Genomic DNA, 21,199 nt, shown 5'->3' with positions numbered 1-21,199 from the left:
CGCGATATCCTGGCAATAGAACCAGGTCGACTGCCAACCCCTGACCGATTCAGGAAGAGTCATCGGAGGAAAAGAGCTCCTCTTCCTCTTCTGAATGCCCAGGCCCCCGCACATCTGGATAATGTGGGTTTTCTCGTCTTTCGAGTTCACTTTCTTCACGGTTTGGGATCGGATAGTAAAGATGTGTTTGAAGAGGCCCCAGTGCGGTCGGCACCCCAAAAAATTCTCACACATAGAGACGAATGCAGCAAGGTACGTGATGGTATTGGGAGTAAAGTGATGGAGTTGGGCACCGAAAAAGTTTAAGAAGCCCCGAAAGAAAGGATGTGGTGGAAGCGAGAAACCACGGTCGACATGGGTGGCGAGCAAGACACACTCACCCGGTTGCGGCTGCGGCTCCGATTCCCCCTTCAGCAGGCGCACGGATTCATGGACGATCAGCCCTAACTGTGCCAAATCATCCAAGTCCTCTTGCCGGAGTGAAGATCGGATCCAGTCTCCCTGGATCCAACCTGATGACAGCCCCGAGCGCGATGAAGACCCCCGATTCATCTTCTTGTTCTTCGCCGCCCCCGTCGCCTTCTTCGCACGCTCTAACGCCGCCGTTTTGTCCTTCCTCATGGCGGCAGAATAGCGGTGTCGAGAGTGGTCGTGCTATGCGAGGTGGAGACGCGAGAGGAAGAAGAAGGGAAATGAGCATGCACGGTGCGAATGCCTCAGCTTTGCCGCTTTTAAAGGCCTACTTCCGAGTGACTGACGCGTGGGCCCGATCCGCCGTGTCAAATCCCCCCAACAGTTGCACACATGATACATGGCGAAAAAGGTGGCGCGGAAATCAAAACGTCCGATTTATCTACTCCACTTACCGCGGGACGCTCTGCCTGGCGCGCTTCCACCCAAATTTCGAATCCCGTGAGATCCGGGATCCTCTGTAACCGATCTCACCAAAGATTCCAATCAGAGATATCACTCGGCAGATGTCACTGAACAAAGCAGTCGGTGATTTTTTGAATCGATCAAGGCGACTGAAACGAAGTCGAAAGTTTCAAACAACTGTCCTCCACTCAGAGAAGGAGATAAGTCAGATTAAGGGAGAGGACCAGGTCAACTACCGTCCTTCTTTTACACTCAAACCTTGATCCATTCGGGGGCTAATGATGTAGACACAGACCTAGGGTAGGGTAATAGGCCTGACCTATACGCCCCACCTAAAGTCTTGTCCTAAGAACTAAGGAGTTCAAGAGTCAGAAGCAGAGGACCAACAAAGGTGTCGAAGCGAAGTCCACTCGACCTATCAATCACTCAGAGACCTCTCTTACTCAGGTCACTCGACCACAAACCACTCGACGTATCAGAAGACCTAAAGTAACTCTGCGCAGCAATGGTCAAGCATTCATTCGCATACTTAATGCTCATTTGTAGCACCTTAATACAGGCATTACCTGTAACGCCTCCTCTTAATGTATATTGAACCCTGTGTAACGGAGGGGAGCTGGGGTCCTGGCGTACTCTATATAAGCCACCCCCCTCTTCTGGGACAAGGGTTCGCACCCCCTGTAATTCACACACGTATAATCCAGTCGACCCCCTCCGGGCTCCGAGACATAGGGCTGTTACTTCCTCCGAGAAGGGCCTGAACTCGTAAACCTTGTGTGTACAACTCCTCCATAGCTAAGATCTTGCCTCTCCATTCCTACCCCCATATTCTACTGTTAGACTTAGAACCATATGCAAGGGTCCCTGTCCGAAGCCGTGGATGAGAGAGGTCGATCTCTTGTAATGGACGGCGGCGTCAGGGTATCAGCTCTGACATGGTGGAGGAGGACGGCGGTGGATGGGGTGGCGGACGGCGGCGGACGGAGGAGGGTGGGGTGGAGAGGGTGCTTTGGCGCCCACTGTGACGCCCTCGATTCAATCGTACACTAATCATACACGCAAATCTGTACGATCAAGATCAAGGACTCACAGGAAGATATCACAACACAACTCTAGACACAAATTAAAATAATACAAGCTTTATATTACAAGCCAGGGGCCTCGAGGGCTCGAATACACAAGAGTCAGTGGAAGCAACAATATCTGAGTACAGACAAGAGTTAAACAAGTTTGCCTTAAGAAGGCTAGCACAAAAGCAACATCGATCGAAAAGGCAACGCCTCCTGCCTGGGAGCCTCCTAACTACTCCAAGTCGTCAGCGGTCATCACATAGTAGTAGGCACCCTCGGGGTAGCAGTAGTCATCAGTGGTGTCGTCTGGCTCCTGGGATCCGTCATCTGGTCGCAACAAACGGGTATGGGGGAAAAGAGGTAGCAAAGCAGCCGTGAGTACTCATCCAAAGTACTCACAAGACTTACATCAGATCTAAACTAAGTATGCATCTGTATCGAAGGAAATGGGCTGTATCTGTGGACTAAACTGCAGAATGCCAGAAGGGAAGGGAAAGCCTAGCCTATCGAAGACTAGCATCTTCTGGAAACCACCATCTTGCAGCAACAGGAGGGAGTAGAGTAGCTTAAAGTATAGTAGTAAAAGTATTATCAACCTCGGCCAGAGATCCTTTCTCGACTCCCTGCGAGAAAGTAATCCCAGAGCCATACTATCTAGTTATCATCACAATCCAATTCTCATCACCATCCAGTTCTCATCACAAGTATCCAGTTCTAGTTGTATCGATCGGGATACAACTCCAAGTGTCCGTTACCGTAGGACAGGCTATCGATAGATGTTTTCTTCCCTGCAGGGGTGCACCAACTTACCCACCACGCTCGATTAACTCTGGCCGGACACACTTTCCTGGGTCATGCTCGGCCTCGGCCAAACAATACGCCGCAACCCGACCTAGGCTTAATAGAGAGGCCAGCACGCCGGACTAAACCTATGCCCCCAGGGGTCATGGACCATCTCCCCGGGAACTCCTGCACGTTGCGAGGGCGGCCGGTGAGCAGACCTAGCTACCTCCCTAAAAAGGTAGGAGCTTACCAGTCCAACCTAGCGCGTGCCGCTCAGTTGCTGACGTCTATTAAGCTTCGGCTGATGCATACGACACAGAACGCCCATACTATGCCCACGTGATGGTTAGTGCTATCAGGCAAGAGGCCCCTCGGATCAAATATCCAAATCGTAGTGGATTAGGAATGCGCGGTAACGAGCAGAGACTCACGATCGATGTGACCCCGTCGCCCTGTCTCGAGTACTTGCGGCAAGGTCTAAGAATGCCTGGCCACGCCTCGTAAGTATCTCGCGGGCACCTTCCAGGTCAACCCGACTCCACATCACTCTCTAATAAGCTCACGCGGGTACCCCTCAGGGTCGACCCGTCTTTAGTAACATGGCTCGGTGTAAAGTCATAGTAACCATAGTAACTGTATGTCTAACACCAAAGGGAAAACCCGAGGAATCACCCCCGGTGAATACCACTCGATGTTATCATCAAGGTGAACGTAAGAGGATCCACCCTCGAGGTTCACACTTGAGGGGTTGCACAACATAGCGGTAACGGAAGTGGTTAAGGAGGAAATCACCCTCGATGACCTCGACCGTATAGCTACACTGCAGAGATCTCATTAGGAATGACGTAAGAGGTTCCACCCTCGGCACTCGATGGTGACTCTGCAGAGTCGTACAACTAGGGGGTGATGTGCGGTGTCGGGGCCTGGACGTCGATCACGTTGATCGAGCCATCGAACATAATGCGAGGCAACTGGGACAAGGTGGGGTCACTAATGGATCACTAACCAACCTATACTAAGCAGTTTAGGATAAGCAGGTAAGGTATGATAGCAGGTAACAACAACAGGCTATGCATCAGAGTAGGATCACACATAAAGCAATAGAAGTTCTAATGCAAGCATGAGAGGGAAAGAAATGGGCGATATCGAAATGCTCAAGGGGGGTTTGCTTGCCTGGCTGCTCTGGCAAGGAGGGGGGTCGTTGTCGACGTAGTCGATCATAAGTGCAGCACCGGTCTCGGTGTCTACCGGAGAGAAGAGGGGGAAAAACAGTAAATATAAAGCAAACATAGCACCACAAAGCATAACATGGCAATAAGATGTGCTGGGTGTGACATAACGCGGTAGGAGGTGATACCGGCGAACGGGGGAAACATCCGGGAAGGTATCCCCAGTGTTTCACGTTTTCAGACAGTAGGACCGGAGGGGGAAAGTTGTGTGTTCGCTATGCTAGGGATGTGTGACACACGAACGGGCTACGTATCCGGGTTCGTCTCATCGTTCTGAGCAACTTTCATATATAAAGTTTTTCCATCCGAGCTACGGTTTATTTTATATTAATTTTAAAAGATTTAAATCATTTTTAGGATTTATTTAATTAATTTAATCAACATTATCCAGAATAGTGTTAGCTGACGTCAGCAGTCAACGTTGACCGTTGACCTGGTCAACCTGACGTGTGGGCCCCGTGGGACCCACCTGTCATCATCTGATTTAGGTTAATTAGGGTTTAGGTTAATTAAACAGGATTAATTAGGTTAATTAATTTAGTTTAATTAATCAAAAATTAATTAAGTTAATTAACTCTTTAATTAATTAATTTTATTATTTATTTTATTTATTATTATTTGTTTAACAAAAATGTTTCTGGGCGGGCCCCATGTGTCAGTGGCCCAGGGCCATAGCGGGTGCGGGCGACGGGTTTCGGGCCCAACCGATCGGGCACACGTCCAGGGGCGCCACGGCAAACAAGGCCGGCGAGGCCGGGCGGTCGCCGGAGGGGGACGTCGGCCGGAGGGCAGCTGAGCACCACGCAGCGGAGCGCGGGGCCAGCAGAAGCGGCCCCAGCAACGGCAAGAAGAGGGGGGCGGCGCGGCAGCGCCGGTGCAGCCACAAGCAGCAGCAGTGGGGCGCGGGCGGCTAGCGGCGCGTGGGCGGGTGCGGTGGAGGGACGCTACCGGGAGGTGAAGGGAGCCGGAGCGCGGGCGAGCATAGACGGCCGCGGTAGCAGCGCACGTGGGAGGACGAAGGGAGGGGCGTGGTAGCGACGAGGTCTAGTGCAGGCGCGCGCGAGCGAGTAGCGGCGGTGAGCGCGACCAGACGCGGCATCGGGCGCGCGGTGCGCGGCACGGGGGAGAGCGTGTGCGCGGGGGAGGAAGAGAGGGGGAGGTGCGATGCTCAGGGCGGGGCGCAGGGACTAAGGCAGCGGGCTCGGGGACGTCCGGCGAGGCGGCACCAGCGACGGAGAGGATGGTGTTTGACGGGGCGGCGACTTCGACGGCGAGGTAGCTTCGGGCGGCGTCGGGTGATGGCGGTGGACGACAGTTCCTCGGGCGCGGGCATGCCGACGAGGTAGGGCTCCGGACGGCGACATTGCGGTGAATGGCGGGGCGTGGCGTCGGTGGCGAAGCCCACGGGCGGCGACGGGATCGAGCCCCCCGATCCAGATCGGGGGCAGAGGAGGACGAGAGAGTGGGGGTCATGGGGGGAAGTGGGGGGGTAGCGGGCTCTAGGTAGTGGGGGTTGAACCACTAGTGTTCGACCGTGTGGGGATTAGTAGGGGAGGTTGGGCCGGTTGTGGCCTGGTGGCCAGCTGGGCCACAGCCCAGCAGTGGGGGGGGGGGGCTTTGTTTCTTTTTCTTTTCTGTTTTTTGTTTGTTTTTGTTAGTTTAGTTTCTTTAAAATACAAGTTAGCACCTAAATTAGTACCATCAAAAATAGGCCACTGCCAAACCTAGTTGGGACCCAAAATAATTTAGTTTAATATTTTTATATACTCAAAAGCAATTAAATTATTATTTTAGACACAATTTTTAATTATTTTAGGGCATTTAAACACTTTGGAAAAGGTTGGTTCCACCACCAAAACTAGTTAGGGCTTATTTGCCACATGATGAACATTTCAGTTTTAATGTTTCAAAACTTTTACCGATTGACTTGATTTTGAATTTTAATTTGAATCGTCATCGAACTAACAGGGGATTAGCAACAGTAATTCGAGGTGACGTGGCATCATTAGCAGAGGTTACTGTAGCTTGATTATCCGGGCGTCACAATTCTCCTCCACTACAAGAAATCTCGTCCCGAGATTTAAGTGCGGAAGTAAAGAGTAACTTCGAGAGAACTGACCCTTATAGGGTTAACTATCTGGTGAACAATTCAGGAAATGTGGCAGAAGTATCTCTCGAGTTGGAACTTAATAAAACATCAAGAGCAAAATATGAAGGTACAATAGGAAGTTTAAAGTGAATGGTCAAACGATCGATACCTGAACAGAGTGTGAGAAGGGGGTTCAGAGCATCGGGAATAGATCATCTCTCGGACGGTGGCTGGTGACAACACTCAAAGCCAAGAGCAAATGATACTTCGGAATAAAGGATATACAGGAGAGTCGGGTTTCGATCCTGTGGAACTGTGGGTTATGGGCCCACCATGTGGATTAAAAGTAGAAGGGTGCTGACATCTTGCATGGTTATGATAGCAAGGCATGTCAGAGGGTAGCCTGTCAGTTATGTCGGCAACAATGTTGGTACCAAGGGTGAGGGACGAAGAGAACCATTATCCTGCTCGTTGAATGAGGCAGGCCATTAGGCAAAGTTCTCGTCCATCGGTGGCTACCGGAATGTCATCAACAATAGTAACAGGGTCTTACTGACAGAGTGATACAACGAGGTGTTTACATAAGCAGGGAAGTATTGCTCCTTATATAATATAGATCACAATAAGGTTTAAACAAACCAATGGAAAGGAAAATGTAATTGTCAGATTAAACAGAACAATGTAAAGGAAAATGTGTTTAAACACATATTTCAGGGGCATATCCTTCCCAAGGACAAACAGAGCATGATATCCATGACAGGATAGAAGTATAAAACCATTAGGTAAGGGGAAAGAAATTTCTTGATGTTACCCATACAACGGTGTTTGGATAATTGATAAAGAAGATTTAGTATCATGCTTCAATTGTTCTTATGGGAGACTGGATTACCACACACATGCTTCGAGATGGCATTGACATGGTTTCAAACAAAGATCAGACTTTGGATACACCAAGGATCCATCGGAAACAACTTAGAAAATAAGTCATACAATTTTAGTAGGGAAAGATGAGGGTGTGGCCGACGGGCTCAGTAGCAATCCATCGACATTTCAAAAAGGATGTATCCCCAAAATTAATATGATCAAGTTTGTGTTGGGGGGAAGACAAGAATGTTGTTGATGCTGACACAAATCATCGAGAGGCAAAGATGGTATTTCTAGCCATGAATTCAACTGACATCTCTGAAGAAGCCAAAGTGTGATGGTGATCAACACAAAGTTTGTCGAGAGACTCTATGAAGTTGCCCTTGAGCAGAAAAGGGAGTATGAAGTGAAAGGCTATGAGAACCACGGATTCGACACAAGCTCAAAGTCAAGCTTGTTGTTCGAGGTGAAATGATAAGATGAGGAAGATCGACGTAAGCTTAGCTCATCGTTGGAAGTTGCTCCGGGCATAAGGACCAGGTAGCACAGTTAAAAAGTTGTCATGATAAAAGATAGTCGATCAGGCTAGGAATGATGTGATGGGGTATAAAGTGTCCCAGTATCAAGTACTAGGTGTAATGCCAGAAGGTAAATCGGAGTAGAGGTTGGACGGGGCGAAATGATTTGCAGAGGATAAGTAATTTTAACTTACCCAGTGAATGAGATCAAGGAGGAAATATGGTCGAGACCATAACTACAAGGGATCCAATTTATGATACCTAAAGAATTATTCAAATGATTAAATATCCTTGCAAGAAGCTTTCATGATAAGTTCCACACCATGTCCATGGGCATGAACACAAAGGTTCAGGGTCGACTCCCACTTCTATAATGCATAACCTTTCATTTTACTTCTCACTCTTGATGAAGCTGTAGTATTGAAATTTTATCTGACAAAAAGCTAGTAGAGTATAACCCGCATAACTTTCGAGTTCACACAGATTAGGGAAGGCATAGGTTCAACCCATCGGGGCATCTTAGGAACATATATCATAAATTTCGAGAATTAATAACACAAGCTCGGTAGTAGAGTATGCTTGAGAAAGCAGAGGATACTATTTTCCAAAAGCATTATGTATCCGAGGAAAGGCTCACAAGCTTATTGAATATGAAGGACATTGTCGGATAAAATCCGAAAAAGGGGGTGTGGTGGTCCACAAGGGATTTCATGTGAGCATCAGTATTCAACCTGAGGTAGAACAATGCAAGGAGATCAGATTATAGAAACAACTGACTAACTCAAAGCTCAATTTCAAAGGAATTATGATTTCCAAGACAAGGGATCAGAAGCAATGCTCTGATTAGGGAGGGATAGGTAGAATAGCCTTAGGGGTACATTCGATGGCGATTTGATTGGTCGAGACCCAGCACATGTTAAAATGACGTCTGTGCTGGAAGGTTGAATTCTAGGATCTGATTGAGGATTGCGAGCATTCGCAACATATTGTATCAATGGACTCAAAATGATAATGACAAGGCTGATAATAAGATTACTAGACTTATGGTATTAACCATAATGCAAGCAAGCAAGAAATCCAAGAACAATAGGCTGTTGAGGATTTTCACAAGAATGAATGGTATTACGAGGACTTTTGTGAAGTACAAGAATCAACTGAGGGTGAGCGGATACTCGGTAGGTGCACAAAGTTATCCGTAGGGGTATTCAGGTGACAAGGAACTGCAAGGCAGTAAGCTCAAAGGATTCTCGGAACAAAGAAGAGCAGTTCAGGGCATATTGTAATAACAAGATCAATGGGATAGAATGTAGGATTGGCAAGTGTGTGTAGTTATCCATAAGGATATTTCGATGGTAGGGAATTGCAAAGGCAACACGCACAAAGTCTCAGGAGAATATCATAAAGTATCTTCGGAATATTCTGATACAGCAGGCGATCATCTGAAATAAGGGGCTCTCCAGGAGGAAGTAGTTACGAGATCCTAATGTTAGAGTTAGCAAAATTGTTTAACCCGAAAGGAAGAGAGATCAAAGTCCCAGAGTATAGACGAGGAATAAAAGATCCTAATACCACCCAATGGTGACGTGGGCCCGTAAGCCACACAACCATGTTAGTAAAAGTTTTTGTAGTGACTAGACTCGACTTCATCCAAGGAGTTGGAAAGGGGGCTACCTACAGGCAGTCGGCTCTGATACCAACTTGTGACACCCTCGATTCAATCGTACACTAATCATACACGCAAATGTGTACGATCAAGATCAAGGACTCACGGGAAGATATCACAACACAACTCTAGACACAAATTAAAATAATACAAGCTTTATATTACAAGCCAGGGGCCTCGAGGGCTCGAATACATAAGCTCGAATACACAAGAGTCGACGGAAGCAACAATATCTGAGTACAGACATGAGTTAAACAATTTTGCCTTAAGAAGGCTAGCACAAAAGCAACATCGATCGAAAAGGCAAGGCCTCCTGCCTGGGAGCCTCCTAACTACTCCAAGTCGTCAGCGGTCGTCACGTAGTAGTAGGCACCCTCGGGGTAGTAGTAGTCATCAGTGGTGTCGTCTGGCTCCTGGGATCCGTCATCTGGTCGCAACAAACGGGTATGGGGGAAAAGAGGTAGCAAAGCAGCCGTGAGTACTCATCCAAAGTACTCGCAAGACTTACATCAGATCTAAACTAAGTATGCATTTGTATCGAAGGAAATGGGTTGTATCTGTGGACTAAACTGCAGAATGCCAGAAGGGAAGGGAAAGCCTAGCCTATCAAAGACTAGCATCTTCTAGAAACCACCATCTTGCAGCAACAGGAGGGAGTTGAGTAGCTTAAAGTAAAGTAGTAAAAGTGTTATCAACCTCGGCCAGAGATCCTTTCTCGACTCCCTGCGAGAAAGCAATCCCAGAGCCATACTATCTAGTTATCATCACAATCCAATTCTCATCACCATCTAGTTCTCATCACAAGTATCCAGTTCTAGTTGTATCGATCGGGATACAACTCCAAGTGTCCGTTACCGTAGGACAGGCTATCGATAGATGTTTTCTTCCCTGCAGGGGTGCACCAACTTACCCACCACGCTCGATTAACTCCGGCCGGATACACTTTCCTGGGTCATGCCCGGCCTCGGCCAAACAATACGCCGCAACCCGACCTAGGCTTAATAGAGAGGCCAGCACGCCGGACTAAACCTATGCCCCTAGGGGTCATGGGCCATCTCCCCGAGAACTCCTGCACGTTGCGAGGGCGGCCGGTGAGCAGACCTAGCTACCTCCCTAAAAAGGCAGGAGCTTACCAGTCCAACCCGACGCGTGTCGCTCAGTCACTCACGTCTATTAAGCTTCGGCCGATGCATACGACGCAGAACGCCCATACTATGCCCACGTGATGGTTAGTGCTATCAGGCCAGAGGCCCTTCGGATCAAATATCCAAATCATAGTGGATTAGGAACACGCGGTAACGAGCAGAGACTCACGATCGATGTGACCCCGTCGCCCCGTCTCGAGTACTTGCGGCAAGGGCTAAGAATGCCTGGCCACACCTCGTAAGTATCTCGCGGGCACCTTCTAGGTCAACCCGACTCCACATCACTCGCTAATAAGCTCGCGCGGGTACCCCTCAGGGTCGACCCGTCTTTAGTAACATGGCTCGGTGTAAAGTCATAGTAACCATAGTAACTGTATGTCTAACACCAAAGGGAAAACCCGAGGAATCACCCCCGGTGAATCCCACTCGATGTTATCATCAAGGTGAACGTAAGAGGATCCACCCTCGAGGTTCACACTTGAGGGGTTGCACGACAGAGCGGTAACGGAAGTGGTTAAGGAGGAAATCACCCTCGATGACCTCGACCGTATAGCTACACTGCAGAGATATCATCAGGAGTGATGTAAGAGGTTCCACCCTCGGCACTTGATGGTGACTCTACAGAGTCGTACAACTAGGGGGTGATGTGCGGTGTCGGGGACTGGACATCGATCATGTTGATCGAGTCATCGAACATAAAGCGAGGCAACTGGGACAAGGTGGGGTCACTAATGGATCACTAACCAACCTATACTAAGCAGTTTAGGATAAGCAGGTAAGGTATGATAGCAGGTAACAACAACAGGCTATGCATCAGAGTAGGATCACACATAAAGCAGTAGCAGTTCTAATGCAAGCATGAAAGGGAAAGAAATGGGCGATATTGGAATGCTCAAGGGGGGTTTGCTTGCCTGGTTGCTCTGGCAAGGAGGGGGTCGTCGTCGACGTAGTCGATCACAAGTGCAGCGCCGGTCTCGGGGTCTACCGGAGAGAAGAGGGGGAAGAAACAGTAAATATAAAGCAAACATAGCACCACAAAGCATAACATGGCAATAAGATGTGCCGGGTGTGACATAACACGGTAGGAGGTGATACCGGCGAAGGGGGGAAACATCCGGGAAGGTATCCCCGGTGTTTCGCGTTTTCGGACAGTAGAACCGGAGGGGAAAGTTGCGTGTTCGCTATGCTAGGGATGTGTGACAGACGAATGGGCTACGGTTTATTTTATATATAAAGTTTTTCCATCTGAGCTATGGTTTATTTTATATTAATTTTAAAAGATTTAAATCATTTTTAGGATTTATTTAATTAATTTAATCAACATTATCCAGAATAGTGTTTGGTGATGTCAGCATGACGTCAGCAGTCAACGTTGACCGTTGACCTGGTCAACCTGACGTGTGGGCCCCGTGGGACCCACGTGTCATTCTCTGATTTAGGTTAATTAGGGTTTAGGTTAATTAAACAGGATTAATTAGGTTAATTAATTTAGTTTAATTAATCAAAATTAATTAAGTTAATTAACTCTTTATTTAATTATTTAATTAATTATTTCATTTTATTATTTTTTTACTAAATGTTTCTGGGCGATCCCCACGTGTCAGTGGCCCAGGGCCATAGCGGGTGTGGGCGACGGGTTTCGGGCGCGACCGATCGGGTGCACGTCCAGGGGCCAAACGGCGAGGCCGGGCGGTCGCCGGAGGGGGACGTGGGCCGGAGGGCAGCAGAGCACCACGCAGCGGAGCACGGGGCCAGCAGAAGCGGCCCCAGCAGCAGCAAGAAGAGGGGGGCGGCGCGGCAGCATCGGTGCAGCCACAGGCAGCAGCAGGGGGGCGCGGGCGGCTAGCGGCACGTGGGCAGGTGCGGTGGAGGGACGCTGCCGGGAGGCGAAGGGAGTCGGAGCGCGGGCGAGCATAGACGGTCGCGGCGACAGCGCGCGTGGGAGGACGAAGGGAGGGGCGTGGTCGCGGCGAGGCTAGTGCAGGCGCGCGCAAGCGAGTAGCGGCGGTGAGCGCGTCCAGACGCGGTGTCGGGCGCGCGGTGCGCGGCACGGGGGAGAGCGCGTCCACGGGGGAGGAAGAGAAGGGGAGGTGCGATGCTCACGGCGAGGCGTAGGGACTAAGGCAGCGGGCTCGGGGACGTCCGGCGAGGCGGCACCGGCGACAGAGAGGACGGCGTGCGACGGGGCGGCGACTTCGACGGCAAGGTAGCTCCGGGCGGCGTCGGGTGATGGCGGTAGGCGACGGTTCCTCGGGCGCGGGCATGCCGACGAGGTAAGGCTCCGGACGGCGATGTTGCGGTGAATCGCGGGGCATTGCGTCGGCGGCGAAGCCCACGGGCGGCGACGGGATCGAGCCCCCTGATCCAGATCGGGGGCAGAGGAGGACGAGAGAGTGGGGGTCGTGGGGGAAGTGGGGGGGTAGCGGGCTCTAGGTAGTGGGTGTTGAACCGCTAGGGTTCAACCGGGTGGGGATTAGTAGGGGGAGGCTGGGCCGGTTGTGGCCTGGTGGCCAGCTGGGCCACAACCCAGCAGTGGGGGGGGCTTTGTTTCTTTTTCTTTTCTGTTTTTTGTTTTTGTTAGTTTAGTTTCTTTAAAATACAAGTTAGCACCTAAATTGGTACCATCAAAAATAGGCCACTGCCAAACCTAGTTGGGACCCAAAATAATTTAGTTTAATATTTTTATATACTCAAAAGCAATTAAATTATTATTTTAGCCACAATTTTTAATTAGTTTAGGGCATTTAAACACTTTGGAAAAGGTTGGTTCCACCACCAAAACTAGTCAGGGATTATTTGCCACATGATGAACATTTCAGTTTTAATGTTTCAAAACTTTTACCGATTGACTTGATTTTGAATTTTAATTTGAATCGTCCTCGAACTAACGGGGGATTAGCAACAGTAATTCGAGGTGAGGTGGCATCATTAGCAGAGGTTACTGTAGCTTGATTATCCGGGCGTCACACCCACGGAGTACGAATGGGGAAAAGGGAGGTAGAGAGGAAGGGGGGAACCATGTATTCAGGGCGTGCTTGTCTCAAATGCGAGGAAATTTACAAACTTAGCCCCCGTTTCAAATTTCTAGTACATCATAGCAACACTAGTCGGTTGGGGATAGGACGGTAATCTCGCATACACCGAATATTTGCCGACGAGAGTTTGTTTTTGGCGCCCACTGTGTATGAATATGAATTGGGGAGGGAGTCGATTTCGGCAGAGGACACACTGTGTTTTGGCGCCCACCATGTATGAATCCGGGTGAGAGGCGGTTACGTCACGTTTGGGTGAAATTACAAACCTACCCCTATCGAAACCTATAGAAATCCAGCATATAGGCTTTGCGTGGCAGGGATAGGCAGTAGTGATTTCCATCTCGCAGATTTTGGTTTCGGGCGGTTACTGCGACTTTCCCCGCTTTGTTCAAATTTTGCAGAGTGCACGTTTACCGTGCCAACTCAATTCGAATCTCGTTTGTATTCTATTTTTTTCGGGCGGGATCCATTTTCAATTGGAATTACATTCTATATACATCATTTTTATATATATACTTTCAAAAGCACAACATCATTTATACATAAATATGGTTTACAAATGGCATGATCTCAGATTCATAAGGTTGTATCCATCAATTTGGATTTTCAAATATTTGAAACCACTTTATGTTGAAATCCAATGTATGCATTCCTCGCTAACTGTCTCCAATTAATGTGTGTTTCATGCGGGGTTTTTTTACTTCTCAAACATGTATAATGTGTTTCACACACGCAACATATAGTGTAATCCTGTTTAGACATTAATTGCATATAAACCATGCATTGTTTGTAATTGAAGAATCTATGGATCACCAATATTGATAAACTATATAACATTACACGTGTGCCCAAATTCAAATGAATATGCATGTTTGATACACCAATTTGCATTATGATATTATCGATGTCGTGATCTCCAGCTTAAATATTTGAATCACCTTTAATCCAGATATTCGTCTCATATAGCTATCACTCATGCTTATATAGGACTATCTCTTTGGACCTATGCACGTTCATCGTCTCTCAGGTATCTCTCGTGCTACCTGTATGTCGACAATGATCTTTTATCTTCGTAACACACTGACGGTACTCTCTCCCTCGACCTTCATCACTCTATCTCTCTCTAAGTATATCTCGCTCCCTGCTATGTGTCTCTAACTATGATTCTCCATGTGGAATCTCTTTCTCTCACACAAACACAAAACTTTGTCTCCCGGGGTCTCATTTCTCTCTACTATTCCCATGTGGGCCACTCGCACACCCCTCATACAGAGATGTCTTTCGCTCCTTTGATATGAGAACCTACGAATCTTCCTCTTCAATATCTCTTTCTCACACACAAACACAGACTCTGTCTCCCAGGGTCTCATATTTCTCCATTGTTCTCTTGTATGTCGCCCACACACACCCTCTCTCCCTAGAGATATCTTGCGTTCCGCCGTATGTCTCTCTAGCTATCACTCTCATTGTGAAATATCTTTCTCTCTCGCAGACACAAAACTCTATCTCCCTGGATCTCATTTCTCTCTGATATCTGTTTGTATGTGACTCACACGCACCCTCTCTCTATCTCTCTCTCTCACACACACATAACCTAGCCTTCTGATCCACTTGACTCCTATCTCTAACGCACACTAGCTAGCATCTTTATCTTTCTATTTATCTGTTTCTCCATCAACCTTCTTTCTCGCCCTCACTCTTGATTCCTATCACGCACACTACATATGTTTCTCTCTACATGGAGTAAAGTGCCCTCTCACACACATATATAACTTCACCCTTTGAACCACCTGACGGTCATCTCCAACACCCAAACTAGCGGATGTCCCTCTAGCTAGCATCTCCATCTTTGTATCTATCTGTAGTTTCTCTGTCAACATTTCTTTCTCGCACGGAGTCTTGCTTCCTATCACCCACACTATACATGTCTCTCCATACATATGCATTTATAGGTTGGTCTCTTTTGCACAATCGTTGCACCTCACTCCCTCTGCTCTCCATAGATGCATGCTCCAGCCCACGCCACTATCTCTTAAAGACAAAAACACATGCTCAACTGTCGGGACTTCTGCCATGCATTCTCACATGCATACATATTGTCATACCGATCCGTCTCTCCCATGTCGTTGATCTTATGACTTATGTCTTCTTTCTTTTATCTCGATCATGCGCGCGCGCACACACACACACACATCCCACGTATGCATGTATACCTCTCACACATGCACGTTCAAGGTCTCTATGTCTCCATACGTAGTTAATTACCCTCAATCCTAACGCCACATCGAATCGTTCTCCTCTTTTATGCACATAACTTCCGCCTGGATGGGTAAAACACACACTCACACTTAACAATCTCCTTCTAGCTACCCCCCCCCCCCGCGCGCACCTCTCACTCTTCCCCTATATCCCCGAAACCAATAAGACCATCCCTTAGTTTAACTCCCGCCTACATGCACCATCGATATATAGTAGTCTTCCTCGGTGTCTCTCGAACAAACACGTTCTCTCGAAGTCGACTCCCCTCACGCGCACACACCTTCTCTTCCCTCTCTACGGGCATTTTCTCTCTCGCACCCCATCGTTGGTGGCCTCTGCCATACACATCACCTCTCTATGATGAAAGCCATGCACACTTAAATTACATCCACCACAGAGGACCCCGCGACACACACACGCACCCCCCCCACACACACACACACACTAAGACTCCATCTCTCTCTCTCTCTCACACACACACATGCAAGCACGCCCCCCCCCCCCCCACACACTAAGACTCCATCTCTCTCCCTCTCTCACACGCACACACAAACTAAGACTCCATCTCTCTATCTCCTCTCTCTCTCTCTCTCTCACACACACACTAAGACTCCATCTCACACACACATGCTCTAGGCGGAGCATTTCTTCCTACCACCCTTCATCCAACCTTACCCATATAATAAACAATCACCTTTATTTACTTTCATAACATGGACAAATTCCACTTTACTTTAGTAGTCAGCAAACTTATCATATGTACCCTTATAAAAAACGAGTTGGTGGTGATGGTGTGCCTGCCATCTTGCAATACAGACCGTATGATCTATATCTGAGGATAGAAAGAAAACTATGATAATTTTACAAAAGATACCGGCACCTCTCTCCACATCATTATCTCCCGCAACCTCATTGCTCAGCAATTAAAAAAGGAATAAGTCTCTGGAACAATCTAGCATGCATGGTGGCCGCTGCCGCCTGCCGGCGCTGTCCATCCCCATGCCTCCGCCCATTCCGACCACCAGTCACCACCACGCTCCACTCCTCCTCGCCTTATCTCTCATCTTTCATTTTTTCGATGACATTCTTGAGATACCAGTTTTCCGATAAAATTCTTGAGATATCATTAGTTTTTACACATGGGATTACTCCTGCATGGGTCAATCACAACAGGTGTTCTGTAAAAAAATGCATATTGATGTTCCGTGCAATGCACGAGAATCTTGCTTGTAATTATATAACGCAAATCACAAGCAGGAAGTGACATTTTTTTGACACAACCACGTTAACATGGCCACGTAAATCACTAGATAAAGGAAATACCATTATACTTATATCCCAATGCAAAAGGTTGAGTACATGTCCGAAGAGTAGAGTCGCACACACGCACTCTGTCTCTCAGAATCTCTCTCACACACACACCAGTTACGTGATGCCCACTTAAGCAGACACGTATGTTACAATTTGTGCACCCGCGGGTACACGTGATGCTATGCATTTATTTAAGCCGGAAGGCGAACCCAAACAGTAGCTGCATTCATTCCCCTCCCACCGCCTCTTCTCTAGTCGCCGTCGCCCGATAGCCATGGGCCGCCCGAAGGTAACAACATACGCCATACTCCTGCTAGAGCGGCGCTTTAATATGGAAATTTTAGTGGTCATGCATGCATCTTTTTGTGCTAGCACTCCTATATAAGGGTTGACTGGTCGCTTCCCGCGGACGTGCGCGGGCGGTGGAAGAGGAAGGAGAAGGGAAGCGGGCTGTGGAGTAATGTTTTTACCACAATTTCTTAGGAAACTGAGTGCAATAATTGAGTAGTTTTGCAAACTACCAGTACTACACCTGAAACGGTTCAAAACCTATACTCCCTTGCCAGCGCGTGCTTCCCGCGTGAAACGGTCAGTGTCGCCCTGGATCGTTAGTGCCGCATTGGGAATCTACAATGCAGGCGCTAACGCCAGGCGCCAGGGTCAGGATCCTAGCCGTTTCCTCGTAATCCCGTCCAAATCCTGAAATTTGGTTAGCATCGATGCCATAAGAGTCGTCCGGCACTAAACGAGCTGCCCGTTCTATTTTTTATGCGTAGCGCCCATACGCTGGCTCTCACCGTTGCATGCCTGGACTCCAAGCCAAGGATCTAGGAGAAAAATCCTTTTTTATTCCTAATCAAGCGCCTGATTAAGCGCCAGAGCGGAGGCGACCTCTCACTGCGCCGGCTTTGAAGTGGCGCGACGGCCGAGAGAGCGCCGCTTCCCGGTGCATGCGACTGCTCCACGTCGAGACTGGCCATAGGCCATGTTTGGATCCATGGGTTAGAGTTAGTTTGAGCTAGTTGGGGCTCAAAGAGCCCTAAACTATCCAAGCATGAGGGTTTAAATTGGAGCAAGTTGCACCGAACCCACCAAAAAAAACTATCCCACCCAAGAGGTGCTAACTAGAGATAGTTCTCATTGGGACCACTAAAAACCACTTTTCTCTCTCCATGAAGTGCATTTATTGTCAATCTAACCCTGTCACCCAAACACCTCTTTGGCTACAGTTAGTTCAAGGTTAGTCATGAGTTAGTCTAACCTCTAGCTAAGTAAGAGTATCAAACAGGAGCAGTATAGGGCATGCAAGTTGCTCAAAGCATACAGGCAAATTCGTACGTGAAAGGATTTTTTCTTTTTGAAAACGGAACATGAAAGGAATTTTTTTTAGAATGCTCTTGGCATGTCGCTAACATGTGATAGTTAACCGACCTCAATAGACGGCAGAAATGCCAGCCAGCCGCACTTTGATAGAGACAAGGAGGGAGAAGCGATACAGGCTGTTGGATTACTAGAGATAGGTGTCGCACGGAAGCCAAGAAATATGGTGATAGCGTGGGTTAGCCATGTACTAGTATGATACTACACTAGGCTGCCGTGTTTCGTACTCTTCCAGTCCACTATGGAGATGATTGGTTAATTTTATATTGCTAAATAATATTAAATATTATGAGTGCAGACGCTCCACCACGAGGTTCCTTGCTCCTTCTCGGTCATCCGGAATCTATGTTCTTCCACTCTATTTTTTTACGTGAGCTTTGTTCATCCTTTTTCCAACACGCGATACATCTAGCAGCAAGGTGCACGTGTTATGCAAGGATCGTTCCATCTATATGAAGAACACATGGGATTGGAACTATGAGACGAACATGTACCCAGGAGTGGACGTACGAACCTGAGTAATGTAGCGCAGTAAGTGAAGTAGAAAGGCACAAATGGTATGAACATGTGTGGCATATAGGGTGTGTTTGGTTGCGTTCTCGTATCAGCATAGTTGTTCCCTCTTCGTGCATGCTCAACTCAACACCCCTCTTTATGCATGCTCTCTTCATGCATGCTTCTACTGTATTTGTGCTAAACTAGTGTGGACTCATGCACCATCCATACACTCTACCAAACACCCAAAAGTAGGCCGAGAAGGGAACTCTTGGGCGGCATTTGTCTCTTACTATGTACTACCACTAAATGTTGTACGTGCAATGCACGGTGATGTTATGGAGTATGTGCCTAAGTACTCTACTACTACTATATTAGTTGGAGGCACATATTAACTTTTATATTTGTTTACGTGTATGCCCCGAGACCTTCCAACTAGACGTGTCTTTGTCTCCAGGTCGCACTTTGTATCATTCATACCACTAAGTACTACTATGTGTTGTCTCCGACCCAGAAGAGGAAGAAGTGGAGACGCTCTACCATGCTGTTTTTTTACGCTGGGCTCTACCACGCTGTTCATGTCGCACTCCTTTCGCTGACATGTGGGACATCCAGCACGTGCCGTGTTTGGCACCTTTCGTCGTAAGAGTTGAAACGCTAGCATTCATCAGAAATAAAAAATAATTATAAATCGGCAGTGATACTATTTTTTTGCGAACCAATCAGCAGTGATACTATACCACGCGGTTTCCTTGCTCCTCGATATCGGAAAGAATACTTCTGTTCGCCAACATGTGGGACGTCGACCATCCTGGTCCACGTGCCATGCACACAGAACTCCAAGGGAGTCACCCAGGTCATCGCGCCGCAGTAACAATGACTAATGAGCCGTCAAATCACAGGCCCAATTGCCACTTTGAAGTTGCTTGGACGAAGGAACCATCATGACTTCGTTGAATTCCGCTTCTTGAAGAAAACTACTATACCAGCAGTACTGCTAGCTATAGTAGTTACTCCAACAGAGGCCTCCTTTCGTTCATAGGATAGGAATATGAAAATCATAGGAAGTGAGATGACATGCATCTCAATTCCTATAGAGAAAGAGATGCCATTTGATGCTTAGGATAGGAATTTTTCCATTTAGTCTAGGCTAATGTACTGGTAATTTGCTCTAAAAACTACAGTAGTAACTAGTAGTACTGGTACATGCTCGTAATCAGACACACACACACACACACTAACTACTAGTACTACTACTTCTCACATGCTGGCCAGACGCCGTCGTTCTCCTTCCCGGCTTTGTCGGTGAAATCCCACCATGCTTGGATCTCCGCCGACCTCTCCGTAGCAGCGCGTGCATCCTTTTCTTTCTTGCGGCGGCGGGCCTCTCTTTTCTTGAGTGCTTTCTGACTTTTCCGCTCCCTCTGTGCGGCTTTGGCCGCCTCTTGCTCTACCGCCCATTCGGCCTTGGCATCTTCAAATTCCTCCCACATAGCTGTGAGGTCGCGAGCGGCGATGAACTCGGCACGGCGGGATGCCATCGCTTCCCTACCATTTTGTGTGTGGTCGTGGGCGGCGAGGAACTCGGCGCGGCAAGATGCCATCGCTGCCTTACCGGTTAGTGTGCGGCGCGGTGGCATGAACGACGCTTGGTGAGAGCTCTGGGGTGGAGTGGCCGGACAACCGTATAGTGCATTGGTTTGTCAAGAGCTCAAGGACAGAAGACAAAGAAAATTTGGATTCCCCTTCAATCCTGGTCATTTATTACCGAGTAAAATGCATTGGCGGTCATCGAACTTGTGTTGATAGCTCACTTTGATCATTGTATACGAGATATGGTGATTATACGGTCACTGGCTCAGCGTATAGCTCCGTATTTGTCTGGTTGAACAGTCAAACAGTCCGCATGCACCTCATCAGCTCGTGTTCTTTATCTATCTACGCGGGCCTACCTGTCAATGGAGAAAGAAATATTGTAAAAAACACAATTATGCTAGAGTCCGGACCGCTTCCGGAGCCCGCTCTCACCGCCCTGGCCCCTCAAGACGCCAGCTGCCCGCCGCATGCATGCATAGCAAGTAGTACTCCTTATGTGGAGGAGAGAGAGGCATTGACAAGGTCAAGGAGTGGGCTATGCAAGAGCCCGTCTCTACATGTGCTCCTAGGTTTAAAAAATAATTCTAAAAAAGGCATAAAAACAATTGTGTCTTAAAAAAAGAAAGGTAAAAAACATTTGAGAGGAAATAGATAGAGAGAAAGTGAGAAAAAGTTGTAACCTGGGCATTACATGAGGAAGGAGGGAGTGGTGCACATGCCAAGTTCACTGGGCTGCCGTGTTTCACACTCCTCCGTCGTAACAGTGGAGACAATAGCTTTCATAAAAAATAAACAATGAATACTCGTTGCTCGCCCCCTATATCGGAAAGAATACTTTCATTCGCCGACATGTGGGACGTCGACCATCCTGGTCCACCTGCCATGC

The sequence above is a fragment of the Triticum aestivum genome, chromosome 4A (genome assembly GCF_018294505.1).
Source record: "Triticum aestivum cultivar Chinese Spring chromosome 4A, IWGSC CS RefSeq v2.1, whole genome shotgun sequence".
Classification (NCBI taxonomy): domain Eukaryota; kingdom Viridiplantae; phylum Streptophyta; class Magnoliopsida; order Poales; family Poaceae; genus Triticum; species Triticum aestivum.
The sequence above is the reverse complement of the archived record's forward strand: the minus strand, read 5'-3'. Positions refer to the sequence as shown.